Genomic DNA, 13,517 nt, shown 5'->3' with positions numbered 1-13,517 from the left:
CGCAACAAAGCACGTCTCGTCGCCCAAGGGTACACACAAGTCGAAGGTATGGACTATGGTGAGACATATGCTCCCGTTGCTAGACTTGAGTCCATTCGCATCTTACTTGCCTATGCTAATCACCATAATATCACCTTGTACCAAATGGACATTAAGAGTGCTTTTCTAAATGGCGAAATAGAGGAGGAAGTTTATGTCAAACAACCTCCCGGCTTTATCAATCCTAAGAAACCAAATCATGTTTACAAACTTCACAAAGCTCTCTATGGTCTTAAACAAGCTCCTAGAGCATGGTATAAATGCTTGACCAAGTTCCTTACTACAAGTGGTTTTGAAATTGGTAAAATTGATTCTACTCTTTTTACTAAAAGGGTTAATGGAGAACTATTTGTATGCCAAATTTATGTTGATGATATCATATTTGGTTCAACTAACCCTCTCTTTAGTGAAAAGTTTGGAAAGCTAATGTCAGAGAAGTTTGAGATGTCTATGATGAGTGAACTCAAATTCTTTCTCGGGTTGCAAATCAAGCAAACTAAGGAAGGTACATTTGTCTCTCAAACAAAGTACACCAAGGACTTATTCAAGAAGTTCAATATGCAAGAATGCAAAGGTATGTCTACACCCATGCCTACTAGTGGACATAATGATTTGACCAAAGATGGTGAACCGGTTGATCAAAAGGTTTATCGCTCTATGATTGGTTCATTGTTATACCTATGTGCTTCACGTCCCGATATTATGCTAAGTGTGTGCATGTGTGCACGATATCAAGCTGCTCCTAAAGATTGTCATCTTAAGGCTGTGAAAAGGATAGTGAGATATTTAATACATACACCAAATTTTGGCATTTGGTATCCTAAGAGGTCTTCTTTTGATCTTGTTGGCTATTCCGACTCAGATTATGCCGGAGACAAGGTTGATAGAAAGTCCACTTCGGGTACTTGTCAATTTCTTGGCAGATCTCTTGTGTCTTGGTCTTCCAAGAAACAAAACTCGGTATCCTTATCCACCGCCGAAGCGGAATACATTGCCGCTGGTTCATGTTGTGCTCAATTACTTTGGATGACCCAAACTCTTAAAGATTATGGGATTTATGTGAAACATGTTCCACTGCTTTGTGACAATGAAAGTGCTATCAAAATCGGTCATAATCCTGTACAACATTCTCGAACTAAGCATATTGAAGTTTGTCATCATTTCATTCGAGATCATGTTGCTAAGGGTGACATCAATCTTAAGCATGTTCGCACCGACAAACAATTAGCGGATATATTCACTAAACCACTTGATGAAAAAGTGTTTTGCAGGTTGAGAGGAGAATTGAACATCATTGATGCCTCGAACTTGGAGTAGAAACTCCATTGGATACATGCAAGACATGAGCTTATAACTAATCCATGATATATCTCTTATGATAACTATCTTATGTCTTGGATATATTTGCACCTTGCATGTTGCCTAACCCATGTAGGTGCTTGGTTGAATCCAATTCCATGAGATTGCGACTCACTCATATCTTGAGCAATCTCTACATCACCAAGACTCTACACAATAGTGGTTGAAGACAAGGAAGCACAAAACCACTCAAACATATCCTTTGACAAATTCTATGTTAAGCTTCATGATTGTCATTTTTGGATACACAAGTGCTCTTCCTTGCAAGAACTAACCCATGTAGGTAGATGAACTCAAACTCCAAGTGGTGCTCCCAACTCTTGATGAACTACATCGACCTTGAGCACCCACACAAGTTCAACTACATGAGAAAAAACCACATCACCACCCAAGGTATGTTATTCCATCTTAGAGAAGCTTTACTCCAAGACATGAGTCAAAGCAACTCAACAAGATGTGAATACATCAAGATGCTTAAACGAAAAATGGTAACCCCATTTTGAGCGTAAACGATGAGTATGACCTATGATCAAGTGTTCTCACTTGACTCCTAATTCAATATACTCTAACATAGGTGACCATGTCACCGCCCAATTCTAGATGAAGTTCTCTTGTGTTCTTTTCTGAGTTATTGCATTTGTCCCTTGCATATTTGTTTCCTTCTCTTTCAAACAAAAAAAACTTCATCTAGAAACTTTCACTCTTTTCTTTTTGATTTTTGTTCTGCATATTTCTGCATCAAATTCCTTGCAAATCTTTCAGCTAATTCATTGCAAATCTTTGTGAGATCTTACTTGACTAGTGAGCTGCGGTGACAAGTGTTTTTCTCTGTGTAAACTCGGTTTCACCGACTTGCAATTTTCGGTCCAACCGTATCTTTTCGGTACCACCGAAATATGCCACTCGGTGCCACCGACTTTGCAATCAGAAAAATAGTTTGCCACTTGTCCTACATCTCTTCTGATCCAGCTCCACTCAATGAATCTTGTCCTCTACAAGCATCACAATTTTATCCTCTGCTTTGTGCTGAATCTCAAGGACCAAACCTATTCGACGGATTCCAGGAAAAACCTTCTTGGAAATTGATGTCAAAGGGGGAGAGAGAGATCACATCAAAGCTTGTAGGAGAGAGAGATCACGTCAAGGGAGAGAAACAGTCTCAAGGATCCCAGATGTTATTAAGGGGGAGAGAGAGACCTCAAGGGGGAGAGAAAGTCTCAAGGATCCTAGATGTTGTTAAGGGGGAGAGAGAGATTTCCAGGGAGGGAAAATACTCAAGGATCCCAGATGCTTGATGCCACATGTCTTTTTGGGGGAAAGACATGTTCATATGAACTCATTTGAATTAAGTTCTATTCATATCTTTCAGCTCTGATTTTCTGTTTCCTATCTTCTCCCAATATCCCATGTAAGATTCAGGGGGAGCAAGACACCTAAGGGAAAGAAATCAGTCAAATTTATTGCATATCTTTATTCTTGGGGACATGTTGAATTCTATATGGTACCTTGTACTCACTCTCTACATGTCATCCCAATCTTGGTATTCTTGTGGTTTCTTTTGTTTGCTCTGGCTAGTGGATGTACCTGTGTTATCTAACTTTGTTTGTGCAGGTTCATTCCATCCTAAGCCAACTCAAGACCACAAGGTAAGTATATGCATCAAAATCATGAGTATGAGTAGTTCTTGCTTCTATACATACTGTTTGCAAGAAGGACTCATGAGCATGAAGGTATTTTTCCTTGATAATCTTTTGCTCTGATGCATATGGCCAAGATACATGTAACACATTGCCTACTCTGTCATGGTTATGCTCTCACATGCCTCTATATTTCATATTTACATGAGTGCATACATGTAGGGGGAGCCTATGCTTGTTACATGTCCTTCCAAAGCTTTACTTGTTGTTCTTTATATATTTATCTAAAGCTTTGATGTATGTTGCCATCAATTACCAAAAAGGGGGAGATTCAAAGCACAAGTGCTCCCTAGGTGGTTTTGATAATTGATGACAACATATCTCTTGTTGGACTAACACTTCTATCTAGCATGTTTCAGATAAGTTCAACAATGGAGTGGCATGGACTAAAGGTTGTGGCAACTCCTTCAAGATGCTAAGGACAAAGGATTGGCTAAAGCTTCAAGCTCAAGACTCTTCATTTTACACTTTAGTGATCCAAGATCACATTGAGTCCATAGGAAAAGCCAATACTATCAAGGAGGGATGAGGTGTTGCTTAATGAGCCTCTTGCTTCATGTGCTTAATGATATGCTCTAAAATCCTCAGCTACTTTCCCACTTCCACATATGACCTAAACCCTAAGACAAACTCGGTCCTACCGATTCTTCCTATCCGGCGCCACCGAGTTTCACTTATCATAAGCCACTGCCAAACCCTAATCAGTTCGGTCTCACCGATGGGATCTCGGTCTCACCGAGATGGGCTTGCAAACTCTCTGTTACCCATTGCAATATTCTCGGTCCCACCGAAATATACAATCGGTGCCACCGAGTTTGCTTGATCAAATCTCAGTTTCACTTATTACCCAAATTGGTCCCACCGAGTTTGAGTAATCGGTCAAACCGAGTTTTGGATTTACCCTAACCCTAGCACATCGGTCCCACCGAGTTGATCCAGTCGGTCCCACCGAAATCTCTAACGGTCACTAGGTTTACATTTTCGGTCCAACCGAGCTTATTGATTCGGTCCCACCGAGATTGGAAAACTGTGTAATGGTTGGATTTTGTGTGGAGGCTATATATACCCCTCCACCTCCTTCTCATTCAGTGAGAGAGCCATCAGAACACACACACCATTCCAACTCATATGTTTTGAGAGAGAACCACCTACTCATGTGTTGAGACCAAGACATTCCATTCCTACCATATGAATCTTGATCTCTAGCCTTCCCAAGTTGCTTTCCACTCAAACCTTCTTTCCACCAAATCCAAATCCTATGAGAGAGAGTTGAGTGTTGGGGAGACTATCATTTGAAGCACAAGAGCAAGGAGTTCATTACATACACACCATTTGTTACTTCTTGGAGAGTGGTGTCTCCTAGATTGGCTAGGTGTCACTTGGGAGCCTCTGACAAGATTGTGGAGTTGAACCAAGGAGTTTGTAAGGGCAAGGAGATCGCCTACTTCATGAAGATCTACCGCTAGTGAGGCAAGTCCTGTGTGGGCGATGGCCATGGTGGGATAGACAAGGTTGCTTCTTCGTGGACCCTTTGTGGGTGGTTGCTTCTTCGTGGACCCTTCGTGGGTGGAGCCCTGTGTGGACTCGCGCAACCGTTACCCTTGGGTGGAGCCCTATGTGGACTCGCGCAACCGTTACCCTTCGTGGGTTGAAGTCTCCATCAACGTGGATGTAGGATAGCACCACCTATCCAAACCACGGGAAAAACATCTGTGTCTTCAATTGCATTTGATTTCTCCAAACCCTTCTCTTTACATTCTTGCAAGTTGCATGCTTTACATTCCGCTGCTCACATACTCTTTGCATGCTTGCTTGATATGTATTGTGTGTGTTGAAATTGTGCCTAAACTCCACTTAAACCGAAAAGCTTAAAAATTGCAACTTTAGCACTAAGTGTCTAATCACCCCCCTCTAGACACATCTACTTCTAGATCCTACAGTGGCACCCGTGGGAATACCGTGCGTGAGGTCGCAAAGTGATATGAAGTGTTACCTGCTAGATCGGTGTGACTTAGGATCGGGGTCCCGACAGAAAGCTCAACAAAAGAAACTAAGTGGGTGTGCATCCAACTCGCTTGCTCACGAATACCTAGGGCATTTTGAGGAAGCCCATCATTGGAATATACAAGCCAAGTTATATAATGAAAAATTCCCACTAGTATATGAAAGTGACAACATAGGAGACTCTCTATCATGAAGATCATGGTGCTACTTTGAAGCACAAGTGTGGTAAAAGGATAGTAGCATTGTCCCTTCTCTCTTTTCTCTCATTTTTTTATTTGGGCCTTTTCTCTTTTTTTATGGCCTCTTTTTTTACTTGTGGGGGAATCATAGTCTCCATCATCCTTTCCTCACTTGGGACAATGCTCTCAAAATGATGATCATCACACTTTTATTTACTTACAACTCAATACTTAGAACAAAATATGACTCTATGTGAATGCCTCCGGTGGTGTACCGGGATATGCAATGAATCGAGAGTGACATGTATGAAAGAATTATGAACGGTGGCTTTGCCACAAATACAATGTCAACTACATGATCATGCAAAGCAATATGCCAATGATGGAGTGTGTCATAACAAACGGAACGGTGGTAAGTTGCATGGCAATATATCTCGAAATGGCTATGGAAATGCCATGATAGGTAGGTATGGTGGCTGTTTTGAGGAAGGTATATGTTGGGTGTATGATACCGGCGAAAAGTGCGCGGTATTAGAGACGCTAGCAATGGTGGAAGGAAGAAAGTGCGTATGATCCATGGACTCAACATTAGTCATAAAGAACTCATATACTTATTGCAATAATCTACAAGTTACCAAAGCAAAGTATTACACGCATGCTCTTAGGGGGATAGATTGGTAGGAGAAGACCATCGCTCGTCCCCGATCGCCACTCATAAGCAAGACAATCAATAAATAAATCATGCTCCGGCTTCATCACATAACGGTTCACCATACGTGCATGCTACGGGAATCACAAACTTTAACACAAGTATTTCTCAAATTCAAAACTACTCAACTAGCATGACTCTAATATCACCATCTCCATATCTCAAAACAATTATCTAGTATCAAACTTCTCATAGTATTCAACACACTCATAAGACTTTTTTTACTAATCTTGAATGCCTAACATAACTAAAGCAAATTACCATGCTGTTTTGTAGGAATCTCAAAATAATCTAAGTGAAGCATGAGAGAACAATATTTTCTATAAAACAAATCCACCACCGTGCTCTAAAAGATATAAGTGAAGCACTAGAGCAAAAACTATATAACTCAAAAGATATAAGTGAAGCACATAGAGTATTCTAACAATTTCCGAATCATGTGTGTCTCTCTCAAAAGGTGTGTACAGCACGGATGATTGTGGCAAACTAAAAAATAAAGACTCAAATAATACAATACACTCCAAGCAAAACACATATCATGTGGTGAATAAAAATATAGCTCCAAGTAAAGTTGCCGATGGAAGTAGACGAAAAGAGGGGATGCCTTCTGGGGCATCCCCAAGCTTTGGCTTTTAGGTGTCCTTAGATTATCTTGGGGTGCCATGGGCATCCCCAAGCTTAGGCTCTTGCCACTCCTTGTTCCATAATCCATCAAATCTTTCACCCAAAACTTGAAAACTTCACAACACAAAACTCAAAATAGAAAATCTCGTGAGCTCCGTTAGTGAAAGAAAACAAAACACCACTTCAAGGTACTGTAATGAACTCATTCTTTATTTATATTGGTGTTAAACCTACTGTATTCCAACTTCTGTATGGTTTATAAACTATTTTACTAGCCATAGATTCATCAAAATAAGCAAACAACACACGAAAAACAGAATCTGTCAAAAACAGAACAGTCTGTAGTAATCTGTAGCTAACGCAAGTTCTGGAACCCCAAAAATTCTAAAATAAATTTCTGGATGTGAGGAATTTATCTATTAATCATCTTCAAAAATAATTAACTAAATATCACTTTACAAATAAAAATGGCAGCAATTCTCGTGAGCACTAAAGTTTCTGTTTTCTACAGCAAGATTAAAAAGACTTTCCCCAAGTCTTCCCAACGGTTCTACTTGGCACAGACACTATTTAAACACAAAAAAACACAACCAAAACAAAGGTTAGGTAAATTATTTATTACCAAACAGGAGCAAAAAACAAGGAATAAAAATAAAATTGGGTTGCCTCCCAACAAGCAGTATCGTTTAACGCCCCTAGCTAGGCATAAAAGCAAGGATAGATCTAGGTATTGCCATCTTTGATAGGCAATCCATAAGTGGCTCTCATAATAGATTCATAAGGTAATTTTATTTTCTTTCTAGGGAAGTGTTCCATGCCTTTCCTTAACGGAAATTGGAATCTAATATTACCTTCCTTCAGATCAATAATTGCACCAATCGTTCTAAGGAAAGGTCTACCAAGAATAATAGGACATGAAGGATTGCAATCTATATCAAGAACAATAAAATATATGGGCACATAATTCCTATTTGCAACAATAAGAATATCATTAATTCTTCCCATAGGTTTCTTAATGGTGGAATACGCAAGGTGCAAGTTTAAAGAGCAATCATCCAAATCACGGAAACCTAGCAAATTACACAAAGTCTTTGGAATCATGGAAACACTAGCACCCAAATCACACAAAGCATAGAATTCATGATCTTTAATTTTAATTTTAATAGTAGGTTCCCACTCATCATAAAGTTTTCTAGGTATAGAAACTTCCAACTCAAGTTTTTCTTCATAAGATTGCATCAAAGCATCTACGATATGTTTAGTAAAAGCTTTATTTTGACTATAAGCATGTGGAGAATTTAGCATGGATTGCAACAAGGAAATACAATCTATCAAAGAACAATTATCATAATTAAATTCCTTGAAATCCAAAATAGTGGGTTCATTGATATTTAAAGTTTTGACCTCTTCAATCCCACTTTTAACAATTTTTGCATCAAGATCTAAAGACTCTGAATTTTTGGAATGCCATCTAGGTAAAGGTGGGTCATATTCAATCCCATCATTATCAAGATTCATATTGCAAAACAAAGATTTAATAGGGGACACAGCAATAACTTTTAGATCATGGAAACTAGAAGAACACGCTTTTATAAAGCAATCTTTCTTAGCATGCATCCTAGTGGTTCTTTATTTGCACTCATCAATGGAAATTCTCATGGATTTGAGGGACTCATTGATATCATGCTTAGGTGGAATAGATCTAAGTTTCAAAGAATCAACATCAAGAGAAATTCTATCAACATTCCTAGCCTACTCATCAATCTTAAGTAATTTTTCCTCAAGCAAAGCATTGAAATTATTTTGCGAGGTAATAAATTCTTTAATATTAGATCCAAAATCAAAGGGCATATTATTATAATTTCCATAGGAATTGTTGTAGGAATTACCATAATTATTAGTGGAATTACTAGGAAACGGCCTAGGATTAAAATTACCTCTATACGCATTATTACCAAAATTGTTCCTACCAACAAAATTCACATCCATAGATTCATTATTATTCTCAATCAAGGTAGACAAAGGCATATCATTAGGATCAGTATGAGCACTCTTATTAGCAAACAATTTCATAAGTTCATCCATCTTTCCACTCAAAACATTAATTTCTTCTATCGCATGCACTTTCTTATTAGTAGATCATTCAGTGTGCCATTGAGAATAATTAACCATAATATTATCTAGGAGTTTAGTAGCTTCTCCTAAAGTGATTTCCATAAAAGAGCCTCCCACAGCCGAATCTAAAATATTTCTAGAAGCAAAATTCAATCCGGCATAAAATTTTTGTATATTCATCCACAAATTCAAACCATGTGTAGGGCAATTACGTATCATTAATTTCATCCTTTCCCAAGATTGTGCAACATGTTCATGATCAATTTGCTTAAAATTCATAATATTGTTTCTAATAGAGATGATCTTAGCGGGAGGAAAATATTTAGAGATAAAAGCATCTTTGCACTTATTCCATGAATCAATACTATTTTTAGGCAAAGACGAAAACCAAGCTTTAGCATGATCTCTAAGCGAAAACGGGAATAGCTTTAATTTAACAATATCATTATCCACATCTTTCTTATTTTGCATATCACACAAATCAACAAAGTTGTTTAGATGGGTAGCGGCATCTTCACTAGGAAGGCCAGAAAACGGATCTTTCATGACAAGATTCAACAAAGCAGCATTAATTTCACAAGATTCAGCATCGGTAAGAGGAGCAACCGGAGTGCTAATAAAATCATTGTTTTTGGTATTGGTAAAGTCACACAATTTAGTATTATCTTGAGCCATCGTGACAGGCAAGCAATCCAACACACAAGCAAACAAGAAACGGGCAAAAGAGTCAAATATGGAAAGAGAAGGAGGACGGAGAGAGAGGGCGAATAGAACGGCAAGGGTGAGGTGGGGGAGAGGAAAACGAGAGGCAAATGGCAAATAATGTAATGCGGGAGATAAAGGTTTGTGATGGGTACTTGGTATGTTGACTTTTGCGTAGACTCCCCGGCAACGGCACCAGAAATCCTTCTTGCTACCTCTTGAGCACAACGTTGATTTTCCCTTGAAGAGGAAAGGGTGATGTAGTAAAGCAGCATACGTATTTCCCTCAGTTTTTGAGAACCAAGGTATCAATCCAGTAGGTGGCCATGCACGAGTCCCTCGCACCTACACAAACAAATAAAATCCTCGCAACCAACGCAATAAAGGGGTTTTCAATCCCTTCACGGTCACTTACGAAAGTGAGATCTAATAGATATGATAAGATAATATTTTTGGTATTTTTATGATAAAGATGCAAAGTAAAGAAAGCAAAATAAACAGCAAAAGAAATAACTTGTTGATGGGAGATTAATATGATAGAAAATAGACCCCGGGGCCATAGGTTTCACTAGTGGCTTCTCTCGAGAGCATAAGTATTACGGTGGGTAAACAAATTACTGTTGAGAAATTGACAGAATTGAGCATAGTTATGAGAATATCTAGGTAAGATCATGTATATAGGCATCACGTCCGCGACAAGTAGACTGACTCCTGCCCGCATCTACTACTATTACTCCACACATCGACCGCTATCCAGCATGCATCTAGAATATTAAGTTCAAAAGAACAGAGTAACGCTTCAAGTAAGATGACATGATGTAGAGGGATAAACTCATGCAATATGATATAAACCCCATCTTGTTATCCTCGATGGCAACAATACAATACGTGCCTTGCTACCCCTACTGTCACTGGGAAAGGACACCGCAAGATTGAACCCAAAGCTAAGCACTTCTCCCATTGCAAGAAAGATCAATCTAGTAGGCCAAACCAAACTGATAATTCAAAGAGACTTGCAAAGATAACCAATCATACATGAAAGAATTCAGAGAAGATTCAAATATTGTTCATAGATAAACTTGATCCTAAACCCACAATTCATCGGTCTCAACAAACACACTGCAAAAGAAGATTACATCGAATAGATCTCCATGAGAGAGGGGGAGAACATTGTATTGAGATCCAAAAAGAGAGAAGAAGCCATCTAGCTAATAACTATGGACCCGAAGGTCTGAGTTAAACTACTCACACATCATCGGAGAGGCTATGGTGTTGATGTAGAAGCCCTCCGTGATCGATGCCCCCTCCGGCGGAGCTCCGGAAAAGGCCCCAAGATGGGATCTCACGGGTACAGAAGTTGCGGCGGTGTAATTAGGTTTTTGGCTCCGTATCTAGTAGTTTGGGGGTACGTAGGTATATATAGGAGGAAGAAGGACGTCGGTGGAGCAACGTGGGCCCCACGAGGGTGGAGGGCGCGCTTGGGGGGGGTAGGCGCGCCCCCCTACCTTGTGCCTTCCTGGTTGCTTTCTTGACGTAGGGTCCAAGTCCTATGGATCACGTTCGTTCCAAAAATCACGTTCCCGAAGGTTTCATTCTGTTTGGACTTCGTTTGAAATTCTTTTTCTATGAAACTCTGAAATAGGCAAAAAACAACAATTCTGGGCTGGGCCTTCGGTTAATAGGTTAGTCCCAAAAATAATATAGAAGTGTATAATAAAGCCCAATAATGTCCAAAACAGAATATAATATTGCATGGAACAATAAAAAAATTATAGATACGTTGGAGACGTATCATGTGTGCCAACATACCGATCCAGGGATGGCACATATACACAGAGGCTTGACCGTTTGAGGTCGGGTCGCTATAGAAGGAAAGGGGGGCTGGCCCCCCTCCCAATTCGGATTGGGCTTGGGGGGCGCGCCCCCACCTTGGCCACCTCCTCCTCTCTTCCACCATGGCCCATAAAGGCCCATTAACTCCCCTGGGGGTTCTGGTAACCCCCTGGTACTCCGGTAAATGCCTGAACTCTTCCGGAACCCTTCCGATGTCCAAACATAGTCTTCCAATATATCGATCTTTATTTCTCAGCCATTTCGAGACTCCTCGTCATGTCCGTGATCACATCGGGGACTCCGAACTACGTTTGGTACATCAAAACACATAAACTCATAGTACCGATCGTCACCGAGCGTTAAGCGTGCGGACCCTACGGGTTCGTGAACTATGTAGACATGACCGAGACTCACTTTTGGTCAATAACCAATAGCAGAACCTGGATGCTCATATTGGTTCCTACATATTCAACGAAGATCTTTATCGGTCAAATGGCATAACAACATACGTTGTTCCATTTATCTTCAATACCTAGTTCAATCTCATTACCGGCAAGTCTCTTTACTCATTCTGTAATGCATCACCTTGTGGCTAACTCATTATTCACATTGCTTGCAAGGCTTATAGTGATGTGCATTACCGAGAGGGCCCAGAGATACCTCTCCGACAATCGGAGTGACAAATCCTACTCTCGATCTATGCCAACTCAACAAACACCATCGGAGACACCTATAGAGCATCTTTATAATCACCCAGTTACGCTGTGATGTTTGATAGCACACTACTTGTTCCTCCGGTATTCGGGAGTTGCATAATCTCATAGTCATAGGAACATGTATAAATTATGAAGAAAGCAATAGCAGTAAACTAAACGATCATAGTGCTAAGGTGTTGGGGATCGTAGTAGAAATTTAAAATTTTCTACGCATCACCAAGATCAATCTATGGAGTAATCTAGCAACGAGGGGAAGGGGAGTGCATCTACATACCCTTGTAGATCGCTAAGCGGAAGCGTTCAAGTGAACGGGGTTGATGGAGTCGTACTCGTCGTGATCCAAATCACCGATGATCCTAGCGCCGAACGGACGGCACCTCCGCATTCAACACACATACGGAACGGAGACGTCTCCCACGCCTTGATCCAGCAAGGAGGAAGGAGAGGTTGAGGAAGAGAGTCCAACATCAGCACGACGGCGTGGTGGTGATGGAGTGGCAGTTCTCCGGTAGGGCTTCGCCAAGCTCACGCGGAGGAGGAGAGGTATTGGAGGGGAGGGGCTGCGCCAGGTTCAAGGGTGTGGCCACCCTCCCACCCCTCCACTATTTATAGGTGGGGAGAGAGGGGCCGGCCCCCAAGATCCCATCTAGGGTTGGGGGCGGCAGCCAAGGGGGGGAGGAGTGCCTCCCAAGTCAAGTGGAGGCCCTCCCCCTTAGGGTTTCCCCTCTCCCATGCGCATGGGCCTTGGGGGGGGGGCTGGTGCCCTTGGCCCATTAAGGTTAGGGCGCCCCCTACAGCCCATGCTGATGTATTGGACGTGGTGGAACATTTTTCGGACCTCCGGACCCCTCCGGGATCCTCCTGAACCTTCCGGAAGCTTCCCGGTACAATACCGAAAAAACCGAACTTTTCCCGGAACCTGGACAACTTTCCATATATAAATCTTTACCTCCGGACCATTCCGGAACTCCTCGTGCCGTCCAGGATCTCATCCGGGACTCCGAACAACATTCGGTAATCACATACAAGTCTTCCTAATAACCCTAGCGTCATCGAACCTTAAGTGTGTAGACCCTACGGGTTCGGGAACCATGCAGACATGACCGAGACAAATCTCCGGCCAATAACCAACAGCGGGATCTGGATACCCATGTTGGCTCCCACATGTTCCACGATGATCTCATTGGATGAACCACGATGTCGATGATTCAATCAATTCCGTATTCAATTCCCTTTGTCCAGCGGTATTGTACTTGCCCGAGATTCGATCGTCGGTATCCCGATACCTTGTTCAATCTCGTTACCGGCAAGTCTCTTTACTCGTTCCGTAACACATCATCCCATGATCAACTCCTTGGTAACATTGTGCACATTATGATGATGTCCTACTGAGTGGGCCCAGAGATACCACTCCGTTTACACGGAGTGACAAATCCCAGTCTAGATTCGTGCCAACCCAACAGACACTTTCGGAGATACCTGTAGTGTACCTTTATAGCCACCCTGTCGGTGTCAAAACCGGCAAATCTCGGGTAGGGGG

The sequence above is a fragment of the Triticum urartu genome, chromosome 4A, assembly GCF_056163025.1.
Source record: "Triticum urartu cultivar PI428250 chromosome 4A, HENAU_Tu73, whole genome shotgun sequence".
In the NCBI taxonomy this organism is placed as follows: domain Eukaryota; kingdom Viridiplantae; phylum Streptophyta; class Magnoliopsida; order Poales; family Poaceae; genus Triticum; species Triticum urartu.
The sequence above is the reverse complement of the archived record's forward strand: the minus strand, read 5'-3'. Positions refer to the sequence as shown.